This window comes from Passer domesticus, chromosome 7 (assembly GCF_036417665.1).
Source record: "Passer domesticus isolate bPasDom1 chromosome 7, bPasDom1.hap1, whole genome shotgun sequence".
NCBI lineage: Eukaryota > Metazoa > Chordata > Aves > Passeriformes > Passeridae > Passer > Passer domesticus.
In genome coordinates, this window is record NC_087480.1 from 45,804,357 (window position 1) to 45,817,387 (window position 13,031).

General features: G+C 40.4%; 1 protein-coding gene and 1 non-coding gene across 7 annotated transcripts in view; one reads left to right on the top strand and one right to left on the bottom strand.

The window, feature by feature from the left end:
- Positions 1-204: 204 nt before the first annotated feature.
- BCAR3 (BCAR3 adaptor protein, NSP family member) overlaps positions 205-13,031 on the top strand; it is a 94,531-nt gene continuing 81,704 nt past the window's right edge. For 3 of the 6 annotated variants that reach the window (XM_064428230.1, XM_064428233.1, XM_064428232.1), the window contains exon 1: positions 5,659-8,818. The gene's annotated coding sequence lies outside the window, so the exon portion shown is untranslated. Of the gene's footprint in view, positions 455-5,658; positions 8,819-13,031 lie in introns of those variants that run through there. The other 3 variants (XM_064428231.1, XM_064428234.1, XM_064428240.1) reach the window with 3 other exon arrangements.
- Positions 542-628, bottom strand: TRNAR-UCU (transfer RNA arginine (anticodon UCU)). Its single transcript is given in 2 exon segments — positions 542-577; positions 592-628. It is a non-coding gene; the product is annotated as a tRNA-Arg (tRNA).

Consider the following 13,031-nt stretch of genomic DNA (forward strand, 5'->3'; position numbering starts at 1 on the left):
CCTTCTCCCGCTGCCTGAGGGCCGTGGATCAGGGGAGCAGGAGCGGAGCCCTTCTCCCGCTGCCTCAGGGCCGTGGGCCAGGGGAGCAGGAGCGGAGCCCTTCTCCCGCTGCCTCAGGGCCGTGGATCGGGGGAGCAGGAGCGGAGCCCTTCTCCCGCTGCCTGAGGGCCGTGGGCCCGGGCATTGGGAGCGGAGCCCTTCTCCCGCTGCCTGAGGGCTGCGGGGCCGGGAGGGGAAGGAGAGCAGAGCCCTTTGTGCCGCTCCGCCTCCTCGCTGCCGGCGAGGAAGCTTCGTGTCATCGGGCCGAGAGGACACGGCAGGTTCGGTCGATGGCGGCTGTCGCCGCCCGCTTCCAGCGTTCCCCAGACCGCCAGGCAGGGCGGGAGGCGGGCCCGGAGAGCCTCGCTGACGGGAGAAGGGCCAGGCCGGCGTACTGGATACCTGCGGCGGTGAGGTAAGGGGAGCGCGGGGGAAAGATTTCCGCCCAAAAGGCGCAGGGGGCGGGGGAAATTTATAAAAACAAAAAGGAAAAGAGAAGACACGACTCCGCCGGGACTCGAACCCGGAACCTTTGAATCCCTTCAAACCCTCTAGAAGTCCAATGCGCTATCCATTGCGCCACGGAGCCACCTGTTGGAATCTCCGTACACCGTCCATAGAGCCTGCGCGCGCCGTCACGTGTTAGCCTCGAACGCTCCGGCTTTTCTGTTTTTTTTTCTTTTTCTTTAATTTTGTTTTTCTTAAGCAGCATGAATAGATTTAGTCGTACACGAGTAACGAGCCTCTCGCAGACGAGTCTCGCGGCGGCCCTGCGTGCTGCCTGAGCGCTGCCCCCAGCCCGGGTGGGCCCACGGCTTCCTGTGCAGCGCTCGCCACCGGGCTGCGTCCTCATTTCCGAGGGAAGACCGACTTCATCAGTGGTTACTATAAAATACTTGTTGTCATCCTTATGCTCGAGGGATATAATTATAATCCACAATTGGCCTTGTATTGAGGAACTCTTCCTCCAGACGTCCGTAAATGCTCAGTAGCACCTTCCAAAAGAGATTTTCCATAAATGCTGTCACTCTAGCCTGAAGCAAGTCCGCGATACTATTTTTAAAATAATGAACAGGCATAACAGAAACCCCAAGAGACAAGAGTGTGAGGTGTTCTTTCTTTAACCTTGCAAGTGGAGCCTGTGGCCTGCTGCTGGGGAGGGGTGCCGGCACTGCCCCAGGAGGGCTCCGGGGCTGTGCAGTGAAACTTCGAGACTCTCGTGCTAGAAATCATTTATTATAATTTAAAAGTACAGGTATCCATTAGAGTGGAGAAAAACATGTAAATAAGCAGCACGCCCTAAAATCTGAGGAACAAGGAAGTTAATCACAGCGATGTAAAATAAACTGACTCAGATCCACAATCGCCGAGGTATTGCAGCCAGGGCTGAGATACCGAGTGTAATGAATAACCGAGGTGACTCCGGCAGTGTGTCCTGTGATTCTCAGGAAGCTGGGTGCTGTGCCTGTGGCCAGCAGTGACCTGCCTGATGAGTGAATAGCTCCTGCAATGCTGCCCAGAAAAGGAGATTGCTGGAGGGGCTCAGCAGTTACAGCAAGTACCAAGTTGGGGGTACAACACCCAAGCTAAGAGACTGTTGTTAAGCCAGAACATTTGTAAACAAACCAAGAATCACTAACCTGTACAATATTCAGAGCAGGTCTGGTAAAATTTGCAAGCTCTGGGTCTTGCCACAATTGTTCTGGTATGGAAAATTTGACCCCTGTATGGCAGAAAAGAAACAGAAGTCTTGTTTTTAAGAACTGAGTTGATCTTCAGAATAAGCTTAAATTTATGTTTGTGCCATTCAAATAAACCTCTTGTAAGTAACTAAGAATCACTGTAAACTTCTTGTAGTTTCTGGACACCTGGGCATGTTCATTGTGGGTGCAGTGAGTCTTGGTGCACCACCAGTGCGGTCTGGTAGCGTGGCACCTTTGGACAGCATGGCACTGAGTGGCAGCAGATGGTGAAGAACCATTCTTTTTTGTCACAAGACTGGTTCTGAGACTCTGGTATTTTCGTTGTGGATAGTTGGTTTATAAAGGTAGGTAAAGGCTGGTTCCATTCATGCGGGAGGACTGACTAGGGAAACGTTTGGAATTTTTCTAGAAATGTTTCAAAATATTCAAGTCGTTTTGGTTTTTTTTATTCTGTAAAAGTAGCCCGGTGCAAAGTCCACCTTTGCGTTTGGACAGCAGATGGAGCTACTGCATGAGAAACGGGGCAGCTCACGGGTCATGAGCTTACGGAATGTGGTCAGAGGCAAAAACGACACATCTGATTTAGCTTTGCTGGCGTGCGTACCCTGATCAGTCCTTTGGACTTTCCCTCTTCTGGGACTGTCTGAAGTCCACTTCTCTTGCAAGCTGGCTTTCATTTCCGCTCCTCTTCAACTTCATGTTCTTTATCAAGGAGCAGAAGTTACCTGAAATAGAGTGTGCTAGGTTTAGTTACCAGCACTCAGAGAAATTTTGCTGAGCTCAATGACATGCCATTTTGCTAATTTTTAAAGGGAGGAGAAAGTGAGGTAGGAATACCTTGACATAAGACAGGAAATTAATCAATGGAGGCAAAAATTATTATCATCATATTGCAGTCTTCTATTGATTAAAATAAATGTAGACATTATTTATGAAGTTAAAGTGATCTTTGAGAGACTTTTCACAACATGGTTTTCAACATTGACTTCAGTTAATGTACTGTAGTGGTATGTATAGTATATCCAAGTACTTTTGGTAAGATTTGAGCTTTGAAATGAATTAAAATGGTAATTTCCAAATTTGTAGGGCTTCCACAGATGTTTGTTTGTAGTACCACCACCTTTCTCTAAGAACAAGTGTGATTAATAAACTTTTTGGAAGAAGTCAGAGAAGGCTGTCATTTATAGATTACACCATCTCTACCTTTCAGGAAGGATTATTACAATCCTATTGCTCTAATGATTCATCTGTATAGTGCAGCAAGAGAAAGCACTCCTCAAACTGGCAGGAAAAAATGCTGGGATGCACAAGCTCTGAGGATACTGGAAAGAACTCTTTTAGGGAGGGGTTCTTTTGGTAATTGACAATTGGATTCATTTTTTTAAAATTTATTTTCTTAACGTGAAGATAAATGCTCTGCATTGTAGATGCTTCTGCATTCCTGCCTTTTCCTCAGGGAAAGCTGTAAGTGCCATGTGACTGTTGGGATATTGGAGAATTCATTTGTCAGGCTGCCAGCAGGAAGCTGTTAAGAATCTCTTCCAGTTCTCTTATTTATGGCTGTTGTTGGCCTAATGCATGTTCTGTCCTCTTGAATATGTTTGGGTAGACAGGAGAAATTCCCAAGAGCAATGCCTTTGAGAAGTTGGGGCCACATGATCAGTTATGCCAAATCATCTCTACAGGGGGTTATAATGTTAATTCTGTGTAGTTCTATGAACAGACCACGTGCTGCAAAGCCATTTACTTCAAGAGTGCTCCCTGATGGTGCCAGACCTGAGCAGTCATATGGCATCTCTTGGAGCACTGCAACAGGACTTTTGGAGAAGTCCCTGCTAGTGTCTCTGGCCAAAAGTGGAGTACATCTGATTTACAGAGAAATGGGAGTCTATTTCAAGACAATTTCAGTGTTTTCTGTTTTCTTCATGTTGGCAGAATTCCCAAATTCTAACCCTGGGTTTGTCTTGGCCCTGAAGCATGGCCAGGCAAGCCATTCACATTTTCTTGTAGGGTGATACCCAGCTGCAGGATTTTAGGTCCATAATATTTCTATGGAACTGACAAGTATTCAGTCAGTACCCATAGCCTTTTAACTGTTTGAGCACATTCTTCACGTTTCTCACTCCTATTCTTTTCCTCCAAGTGTGAAGGAAGTGTGACTGAGCACCAGACCCTACACAGGCACAGCTGTGCAGAGAAGATGCTCAGCAGCTCCTGGTTAACACACAATGGACAAGGAAGATCATCAAGCACCTCTGCTACAAAGGAGTTACCTGTGGATTCTCTGTCTCCTTGGAACAAAAAGATGTCACTAGAAGGACATCACTGCTGCCTTAGGCCTCTTGTACCCTGCATGCTATCTACCAAAAGGGAAACAAATCTCTTCCAATTTCACAAATTACAGAAAGATCGGAGGGACTTCTTGTGAAAATGAGCATTCACTTGTACACAGGTAGAAATCTGAAATTATTTTTATAGTAAGAGAAGACCTCAGGGGCTTTTTTCTGATATAATTGCTATTAGAGTGTAGGTCAGGGATGCACAGGAGCTAAGGAGCTAACTGAGAAAAAGGAGCTGTGACAGGAGGTCAGCAGGCTTTGTACCATCAGGAAAAAAAGGAGAGATCAACATGAGATGGAAAGCATTGTTACTTTTGGCAATGGAAGAGAAGGGTCCTTCTCTGCCTGCAGAAGTGCAACCACAGAACAAATGTGGTGCCCTGGCAAGAAAATGAGGATGAACAAGGACCATTGGGGGAGGCATTGGAGCCAGCTGAACCTCAGCCAAACATCAACAGTAAAAGACAGCTGATAGGCACTGCAGATTCCCATTTGTAGGGACTGGAAACATTCATCTGCTACATTGATGTGATGTTTTGGGATGTTTGCTGAGTGCCAGGATCCAGGATACTGCAGAGAGACTTTCAAGGCTTGTCTGGTTCTGGAGTTTTGCTCATTTCTGAGTCTGCTTGGGCATCAAGGACATATCAGGAGGGACAGTGAAGCTGTGGGGCTGAGGGTGAAGGTCACAGGGGCCCAGGTCCTTTCAGTGAACAGAAAAGGCTGGGATAGGAAAGAAGACATCTGAGGAAGGGTTATTGTAATCTACAGAGAAGTGATCATTCAGGGTCGGTGAAAGGTGTCCTTTAGATAGGGGAGGATCTCACTCTTCCTCTGTGAAAGCAGCAGAACTGAAGGCCTATACTAAGTGCCAGTACATAAATGCTCAGAGTATGGGAAAAAGAAGGAATTTGAAGTTTGTGCACAGTTGGAAAACTAAGATGTCATTAGAAAGAGAATAGCAGTTACTTGAAATCTCTACTTTAGGTATCACTTTTTTAGTAATTGCTAACCTTTTAAAATTCAATTTTATGGTATCAAATAATTTTATAAAAGAAGATTGATTGCAGAATTCCAGTTGTAGGTAGACTGATTCATGGTTAAATGACTTGGTCAAATATGTCTGCCAATCCATAGCACAGCCAGCTCATCTCTGACTTTACTATCTGGAGTTCTACTACAATGTTCTTTTTCTTATTTTCCATCCATAAAATTGTATAATGAGTGTAACTATGTAATGCAGTTAGACTACTATTTTCAGAACTGTCAGTCTGCCAAATTTATTGCTAGTTGCAATAGACTATTATCATTATTTGACCCAGATTTGCCGTCATACTGGCCAAGTTAAAGTCTGGCTAATTTGTATTACAGCTGGAAGACTTAATTTACCATGTGTTGAAGATAATAGATGTATGAAAGGAAGTGAAAACAACAAAGTTAGTTCATACACCAAGTACATTAAAATTTGTTCTTGAGAATCTTTGCGTGAATAGGCAGCTGCATCTTATACTGGTATGCTCTAATATTAGTTTGATCAGTGCTTCAAACTAATATTAAACTAATCAAACTAATATTAAGACTAACAAATGTTAAAAAAAAGCTTTGTGTCTGTAAGCACAGTAAATTTGTTTTGGAAGTCATTTAGATATTGTGTAAGTGAATGCCATGTTGCAATCTTGCACTAAGGCCAAAAGCAGAACACCAAGCTCAGACTCTGCACTTTTGTAATCTATCAGCACAACTTTTCCCCTCTTTTAACAGCCATAGTGGAAGCACACTGAACTAGCAAGTGACTTTTATAGCTAATCCTTGCATAGTCTTTGCTCCATATTCTTCTTCCAATTTTTGTCTCATAAAACCAGTCACTGAAGTTAATGCAACTTATCACCCAGCAGAAGTTACAGTATGAAGAAACAAAAAGCTGCACATCAAAGAGTCTTCTGTGCAGACAGAGCAGACAAAAGGCTTCTTTGTGATGAATGTGCAGCGTTAGCTCTGCCACTCTAAATCAGCAGTGAATTTTCTTCAATTCTAGCATTGAAGTAAAAGAATGTCCTTTGTTCTTGTGGGGGTTTACTCTCATTTCCAAACTGCTGGCAGGCAGTAAGCATTGACTTAACACACAAAATTAATTTCCTGTGTTCAGAATCGTGATATTCTTTTATAGAGGTGTATCTTGGTTTATTCAAATTAGTAATAGGTAATTCACTTCACTGCAGTTATTCCTGCAGTGAAGGGAAACAAGCAGCTTCCACAGTGATGTCTGGAAATCATAGGAACCACTGCTAACAAGACCCCTGATTTTTTGCCACAGCCTCCATGGAGATAATGTATTGTTGTTGTTGGTTGTTGTTGTTATTGCAATATATGGCTGTAGTTAATGTTGTGAATACCTGAGTTTGCAATCACTAGAGTTTGGTTTCTAGGAAAATAGTATGAAAGAGCCAAAAGAAATACCATCACAGCTCCCATCCAAAATTACAGGGATTAGGGCAGACCTTTCCACCCACATGCAGGGTCAGGGACATTTCAATCACGTTTCAATACAAGTGGACTTTTTTCTATAAACTTGGTATAAAATTATCACTTGCTTTTGTTAGTACTGTGATGACAAGATATTCCTTTGTGTTTCTAAAGGGGGAATATGGCTTCTTAATTTACCTTCAAGGACTAATCATATTTGCAGGTAGTTTGGAAGGGAAATTGGCCCTTTTTGTATTTGGTATTAATTGCTATGTAATTAGTATTTGTTACATAGAGGCCTTGTGCTTTTTGACTGAAAGATTTGCATCATGTTTGACAGCAAAGCAGTTATCTACTAGAGACAGTTGTTTTATGTTACCAATAAGAATGAGAAAGAGTGAAATAGCATTTGGTGAAAGTGTGAGAAATTGTATCTCTAGGCAGGCTGGACAAGTAACTTTAACACTGGGTTAAAATGGAATGATGGAGTCTAGTAGAGAAGTTACTTTAGAATCCTAAGAAAATCTGAGAGTGTAAGTGAGGAAAAAGAAATGGCAAAGGGGAAACATAAAGACCTAGATTATGGAGAATGAGAGTAGTGTTGATGGTGCTAATAAAACTTTGTTAAGGGGTTGGCTTTGGGCAGAGATTGTTTTTTCAGGGTCTTCACTTCTGCAGTGTAGAATGGGTTTGGAGTGAGTGTGCAGCTAAAACATGATAGAACATGATGAAATCAGTTGCCTAGGAGTATTAATTTCCTTCTTCATAAAGTCAGAAATTCAGGCTTTTTGCTGTCTCTCTGTTGGTAAAGCTTGTGTGATACACATCCAATGTGGGAATTTACGACTGCAAGCCATATACCGTTTAATATACTTACATAAATGGCAGACTCATTAGTTTTCAGCTCATGAATTTTAAGACTTCTGATGTGATACCTCGCTTCCTTTGTGTTATATCTAAAAGCAAATTAGTGACCTGTTTATTTGCATTGTGGGATATGAGTTTGTTAAGGTCCCAGTAAAGAAGACAGACTGTAAAGTATTGCTTAAAATACCATTTGTTGTGGCTAACACTGTAAAGAAAAAGGATGGTGTAGGTAGTTTTATTTCCTTCCAGGTGCTGAGTCTTGTAGTATTGAACAGGTCCCAAATCAGAGCTCAGCAGACTGGGAAGATCATGTCCAGGGAAAGAGGCGTCTGACATTTTGGTTTTTTCAGCTCTTACAGAATTTTTTTTAAGACAATTCTATTTCTCATGTCTACTGTCAAACAGAGAGTCAATTCGCTTAAGGGCTGTTGCACTTTTAGAAGAAGACAAGGACACGCAGTCGGTGTAAGGAGCGGTATGGAGTGAGAGCCACCTGTGGGCCCCTCTCCTCCGGCTGGCGTGTCCTGCAGCCACGGGAGATGTCACAGCAGAGCCTGACCGCCAGGTCTGCATCAGCACAGCGCCGGCCCGCGCCTCCTGTGGCCACCGCCGATCCCTCGTCCTGGCAGCATCACTACTCCGGGAGGAGACAGCCCTTGGAGAAAGAGCCGCAGTGATGCACCTACAGGCTAGGTTTTGAGAGAACCAGTGTTTTCAGGGCAGATATACAGCCTGGGTGGGTGGGGAGTGATCCTAACTGGAACTTTTAAGTAGCTTCCATATCATCATCATCATCATCACCATCATCATCACAATTAATGCTCATACTACTAATAATAATATATTATAAAATATAGTGTGATGCCTGAAATAGATACATTTACCTCTCCCTGTTATTTTGTTGAACTCTGGACTGATGGAGGGTGTTTTTGAGCTTGTGCATAGTTTTACATTGTCATGAATGAATTAATTTTGTTAGGGGCAGGGGGTGGTGATGTTTGGATTTTCTCTCTCTTCCAGTTTATAAATAAACTTTTTTACAATTTTTTAAAATTATAAATATTTTTGAAAGAAGTAGCCTGCAAAACTCTTAGCTGAAAGTAGGAACTTCTGTATTTCATAATGGCTCATTGGCAAACAGATGGCACATTTTTCACCTAGTAGAAAAGTAAAAATAATAATTAAAATTAAACTGTGAAAAAGTTTACTCAACACAGTATTCAACTTCTCCTTGATTTAGGGGGAAAAACATCCAGCTGCTCAGTTATCGTCCTTGTGATTCATCAGCTGCTGTCTCCTGGGCAGGTCTGACTGCTGATTGGGCACAGAACTTCTCAAGGTGTGTCTTTGTCAAGAAGCTTTTGCATTTCAAGAGCACACAGTAGACCATGATAGCCTCCTGCTATGGTAAGAACTGTTGTATGTCTATTTATTAACCTGTACAGTCTTACTGTTAGAAACAGCACTTGGTGGTTAGTAACAAATTATTAAGTGTGTTAGCAGATGTTTCCAAATCAACTGTTTGTGGGTTTAAAACCTGGAAAGATTTTAATTTTGGATCTTAATTGTGACAGCTATTGTTCAGTATGCTAGTAGTGATTTTTTAAATTCTGAATTAAAGTAACTGTGAATATATAACAGTGAGGAGTATTGTCAAATCCAAAAAGAATTAGGTTAAAACATTTTTTTGTAATATTTTGAGAGAGAAACATTTATAATATTTGAGATGGTTTCTATTTTTTATAAAAATTGTATGTGTCAATTATTTTCAAGTAATACAAGGAAGCTTTCTTCTCATGTTGCATTATCTTCAGAGCAATTTTATTTTTTCAGAGTTATGAATTGGCTTTTTTTTGTGAATTTATCAATCTAAATTATTTGGAAGATAAAATTAATCTGATTTTCACATATCTTTTCAGTTGACTTTGAAAAAATAAGGGAGAATCCTGGGGGAAAATAGAGGGATACATTAGAAACATTTTTTACTTTGTAATTGGTAGGTTTATGACAGCTTAACTATCAAATAAAAAGATGCAATCACAGGGATTGAAAAAATTTGAAATGTGCTACATAGACAAGTTTGCATATAAATGTCTGTGATCTAATACTGCTGGAGGATGGCAGAAAAGGCTGGGGGAAACAGCAGCTGTAATCCCCAGCAGTGTAATGTCTGCTCTCCTCCTTCACAGCAGCACTGCTCAGAGCTCAGTGCACATGACTGTACTTGTTTCAGCTCTTGGAAAAATGTTGCAGTCATGGCACAAGCACCAACTTCTTTGTGAGGGATCATACCTAGTAAAAGGAGAGTTTCATTTTAATATTACCTAAGTAAAAAAAAAAAAGGTTAGGATACAATACGTAACTGAAAACAGAGAACCTTTAAGGATATATGATTCAAAGAGATATTTAAGTAACTCTTTCACCAAACTATCAAAACACAAGGGTTTTGTAGATATTGAGACAGAAGTTCCTTCCTATTGAATTACATCAATTGGGTTCTATTTCCTTGGCATATTTCTTGTTTTAAAAGGTTTTGTGCTTTAGAATAGTATGATTCTTTGTTTATGTACTTGAGAAGTGTCTTCACAGTTAGTAAAGTGGATTTTTTTCTCAGAATTTTAACTCTGAGCACCAGTAAACACAAGAGGTGCTGAAATGCTGTTAAATTAGTGTTATATGCATAATATACTTTTTCTAAACATGGTTGTTTTGATCTCTCACAGCCTTTTCTTGTTTGCATATTCACCTCTGTGATACTGTAATATCAGAATACCTTTCTTTCTAGGTGTTCTTATAAGGACACCAAACATATTCTTCTCACCAGCAGCTGGCACCATCAAAGAAAGATTTTTGAGTATGCAAATAAACTTAACTAAAACAGCAATTTATGTATTTTATGTCACGTTCTTGTCTTGCTTGTGCTGGCTTTAGTTCTGTGTGCAGGGATCAGAGACTGGTTTCCATTTCTATGTGCCATGCTATCAACAAAGGAGGCAGACAGTAAGAACTTTGAAAGGCAGTAATCATTTATGAGCAAGACCCTCATGGTGCAATTAATTTAACCATTCCCTTATTTAGGTGATATTTTTGTCTGGGCTGAAGCTTTAAGGATCCATGTGTGTCCTACACTTCAAGCTCATTCCTGAGTCTTGCAGCCAGTGTGCTGCAACACAAGAACCAAAATGCAAGTACTATAGATAGAGGCAGGTGTGCTTCATGAGGTTAGAAATTTGATTGCAAGAAATGAGATGTCATGATGCTTGAATGGCAAAATTATAAGATACTCTGAATTCCATATTTTAGGTGGGTTTTGCTGTCAACAGATGAAGCATGTCATACCTTAGACCCCTACTGCTGAATCACCACACTGTGTTTCTGGAGTTGGGTGTAGTACATCAACCAGCTAGAGAAAGATACATGTATCTGGCTAAAGAATACTTTCAGACAGTGTTTGTCTGATTGGAGTCCAGGAAAATCACTCAGCAGTTCACAATCATTGTAATGGTGGATGACATTAGTGTCTGCTGTGTGCACGTGCATTCAGTCCGGTGTTTGTAAAAGAGCAAATACTTATTTGTGTCTTCCCCTTTGGCTACATGCAATAATAAACTGAGTTCAAACAGCAAACTGCTAATCTAAACTTCTTGAAAACAGACATTAATTTCATGCCCATAACTTTTTCTATGTGTCCCAGCAGCTGAGTGCAATCACCAGTGCCAGTGTTTGGACACTCACAGATCTGATTTGTTGCACTGAAGTTCCACATCTCAGTGCATTATTGGTTCCTGCAGTAAATGGCACTTACAGACTGTGCAAGGATTGTGTAATCCTTTGCAATGGATTATATGATTTGAATTATAATTAGATGCCAGGCTAAGTACTCTTTTTGTCATATAAAAGGGTTTCTGAAAAAAAGGAAAATTAGTCAGTGTTGGAGTCTTTTCTGTATATTTTTAATGAAAGGTCTGTCACTTTATTTGATGGAGTAGTGTCTTCAGATTAGTGCTGCTTTCTTAACTGTGTCTAATCTCATTTGATTTAAGCATCATGGAATAATAAAAAAATCAATGTAGCATAGGTTTGTTTTGAAATCAAGCAGGGGGCTAGCAAATCAGTAAACACCAGTTCATCATGTTTAATTAGCTAACAGGAATTAAATCAACCATTAAACAGGATCTTAACAAACAAATTAGATGTGGGCTTATTAATTGATAGTGAAACTCTGGTATGAAAACTGAAAGCTTTAAATCTGACTGTTTTCCTTTACACAGAAATTACAAAACAGTTTGTCTGTGTAGTTTTAGTAGCTCCTTCAATAATGTGAAGCATTTCTTTTAGTCCCCTTCCACCAACCTATGAAGTTGAAAAGATTAATATTTGTCTCAATCTTTGGATCATTTGCAGAATTAAAAGAACATAAACAACTCAGAAATTCCTTTACATATCAATATATCAAATGCAAGTATGTGAACTGTGCAGTGTTAGAGCAGTGACCTTCAACCAGACTCTAAGTCAAGAATTTCTGTTTCCAAGGCTTCTCATTCTTGCTGAGTATTTTCCTGGCATAATGTATGGATCTTTTGTGATGTGTCGTTTGCTGGAGAATGAATGGAGGCCCTCTGGCTCATTTATCCTACTGTCTCACTTGGGATTTGAATTATTTTGCTAGAAAAGAATGTCTAGTGCTCTCACTTTCAACTCTAATCCCCCCATCATTAAGCTTGCTGTAGCAGTTCCCTGCTGCATAACTATTTTCTCAGCTATAAAGCCTAATGATGGTTTTGAAGAGTAACTAAGATATACAGGATATTGTATACTTGTGCTTCTGAAGCTCTCCATCATGAACATATTGCATCCTAGAAAGAGAAAAAATACCTCTATATGAGTAACTTTTTTTCACTTCATCCATACACTATTTTTCAGTTTGGTTTGTCTCTTATTGGACTGTCCTTGTCCCAAACAGTTGGAATTAGGACCAGCTGATACCTTGTCATAACACTGACATAAAAGCTGTACTAGACTGAAAAGCACTGCAGATTGTTTTGGTTGGGTTTATGGGGGCATGGGGAGTTTGTTGTTTAGTTTGGTTTAAAAAAAAATACTTTGTCTGCAGGCAGATACCATTTAAGAAGAAAAATATTATTATTAAATATGTCTGTCTTGATATCCAAGTTAAGGAAATTATTACTTACTATAAGATAATTTGGGATTTTTTTACTACAATTCTCCAATATTAGTGCTTTTTTCTTACCCTACTTCACAACTTCTCAGAATATTAACAATATTTTTCAAATTGCATACCTCTGCTGTTAATTTTCCCTTAAAACTTGCCAAAATAAAGCTATTAAGAAAAAATGCCTTGAGGACAGCATCACTTTACAGGAATTCACTCAGAAGACAACATACTGACTGAGGCAATTCAACTATGGAATTTTTTTTTATTAATGGAGAGAAAAATTATGTACTTAGAAAATAGAAACCTGTTATCTAGGCAACTCTTGATCTACTTCTAGAGCTATTAACATGTTTACAGACTCTTCCCTAGTGAAACTGCACTATTGCTCATGTAACAGTAAGGGGGAAAAAACAAACAAGGAAAATTTTAGTCATTCTCACGTGT